Source organism: Petromyzon marinus, unplaced genomic scaffold (genome assembly GCF_048934315.1).
Source record: "Petromyzon marinus isolate PM22_M1 ecotype Great Lakes invasive population unplaced genomic scaffold, UKy_Petmar_22M1.pri1.0 PM_G_Scaffold_6, whole genome shotgun sequence".
NCBI classification, from domain to species: Eukaryota; Metazoa; Chordata; class Hyperoartia; order Petromyzontiformes; family Petromyzontidae; genus Petromyzon; species Petromyzon marinus.
The window spans coordinates 3,100,001-3,102,500 of NW_027423013.1; positions in this window are offsets into that span (position 1 = coordinate 3,100,001).

Here is a 2,500-nt window from a genome sequence, read left to right on the forward strand (position 1 = left end):
GCGTGGATTCTGCCTCTTGAAAAGCCCATTAACTTCTCCCTCCTGAAAGGAGAGAGTCGTTTCTGTAGTATGGGTGGGGGATGGGGCCTCTTGGGTGGGAAGGGGTGGTTCAGGACAGTCCAATTGTCTTTCAAATCTACGGTAGAACTCGTTCAGGTCGTTGGCTAGGCGGGAGTCGTTAGTGGTGTGGGGCGCTCTGGGTTTGTAGTTGGTGATGTGCCTGAGCCCTTTGGCAGACAGAAGCAGCGTCGTTAGTAGAGAACTGGTGTTTTAGTGTCTCTGAGTACAGTCGTTTAGCCTCTCTCACCGCTTTGCTAAACCTGTTCTTCGACTCCTTGAATCTGTCTCTATCCCCACTCCTAAACGCTTCCTCCTTCTCCAACCTCAACCTTTTGAGCTTTGCTGAGAACCAGGGCTTGTTGTTGTTAAAGTTCACCCTGGTACGTGTTGGGATACAGCAGTCCTCACAGAAGCTGATGTACACAGCCTCTGTGAGTTCATCCAGACTATTGGTAGCAGTCGTGAACATATCCCAGTCAGTACAGTCTAAGCACGCCCGCAAATCTTCCACAGCCTCACTGGTCCACTGTTTAGATGTCCTCACAGCAGGTTTACAGAGTTTTAGTTGCTGCCTGTATGCACGAATCAGGTGGACCAAGGGAGTTCTGTGCGAGCCGAACAGCCCCGTGACCCACAAGAGAAACATCCCCGCCAAATTCGAGCGTTTGACGGGGTCTATCCGTGAAAAAATATTCACGTTTTTGAGTGCACATGCATTTCTGCTGCAAATGCCTCTGGAAGTTTCATGCCGTTCGTATGCCAATTGTGGCAACACGAAAATGACCCGTTTTCCCATTCCGAGGGATTTCTGTGCGACCCTAACAGCCCCGTGAGCCACAAGAGACACATCCCCGCCAATTTCTAGCGTTTCACGGGGTCTATCCGTGAAAAATATAGACGTTTTTGAGTGCACATGCATTTCTGCTGCAGATGCCTCTGGAAGTTTCATGCCGTTCGTACGCAATGTGGCAACACGAAAATGACCCCTTTTCCCATTCCGAGGGATTTCTGTGCGACCCTAACTAACAGCGCCCGTGAGCCACAAGAGAGACATCCCCGCCAATTTATAGCGTTTCACGGGGTCTATCCGTGAAAAATATAGACGTTTTTGAGTGCACATGCATTCCTGCTGCAAATGCCTCTGGAAGTTTCATGCCGTTCCTATGCAATGTGGCCACACAAAAATGACCCGTTTTCCCATTCCGAGGCATTTCTGTGCGACCCTAACAGCCCCGTGAGCCACAAGAGAGACATCCCCGCCAACTTCTAGCGTTTGACGGGGTCTATGCGTGAAAAATATTAAAATTTTTGAGTGCACGTGCCTTTCTGCTGCAAATGCCTCTGGAAGTTTCATGGCGTTCCTATGCAATGTGGCAACACGAAAATGACCCCTTTTCCCATTCCGAGGGAGTTCTGTGCCACCCTAACAGCCCCGTGAGCCACAAGAGACACATCCCCGCCAATTTCTAGCGTTTCACGGGGTCTATCCGTGAAACATATAGAAGTTTTTGAGTGCACATGCATTCCTGCTGCAAATGCCTCTGGAAGTTTCATGCGGTTCGTACGCAATGTGGCAACACGAAAATGACCCGTTTTCCCATTCCCAGGGATTTCTGTGCGACCCGAACAGCCCCGTGAGCCACAAGAGACACATCCCCGCCAATTTCTAGCGTTTCACGGGGTCTATCCGTGAAAAATATCAATTTTTTTTTGACTGCACATGCATTTCTGCTGCAAATGCCTCTGGAAGTTGCATGCGGTTCGCATGCAATGTGGCGACACGAAAATGACCCGTTTTCCCATTCCGAGGGATTTCTGTGCCACCCTAACAGCCCCGTGAGCCACAAGAGAGACATCCCCGCCAATTTCTAGCGTATCACGGGGTCTATCCGTGAGAAATATTCACTTTTTTGAGTGCACATGCATTCCTGCTGCAAATGCCTCTGGAAGTTTCATGCGGTTCGTATGCAATGTGGCGACACGAAAATGACCCGTTTTCCCATTCCGAGGGATTTCTGTGCCACCCTAACAGCCCCGTGAGCCACAAGAGAGACATCCCCGCCCACTTCTAGCGTTTCACGGGGTCTCTCCGTGAAAAATATCACATTTTTTGAGTGCACATGCATTCCTGCTGCAAATGCCTCTGGAAGTTTCATGCGGTTCGCATGCAATGTGGCGACACGAAAATGACCCGTTTTTTCCCATTCCGAGGGATTTCTGTGCCACCCTAACAGCCCCGTGAGCCACAAGAGACACATCCCCGCCAATTTCTAGCGTTTCACGGGGTCTATCCGTGAAAAATATTCAATTTTTTGACTGCACATGCATTTCTGCTGCAAATGCCTCTGGAAGTTTCATGCGGTTCGCATGCAATGTGGCGACACGAAAATGACCCGTTTTCCCATTCCGAGGGATTTCTGTGCCACCCTAACAGCCCCGT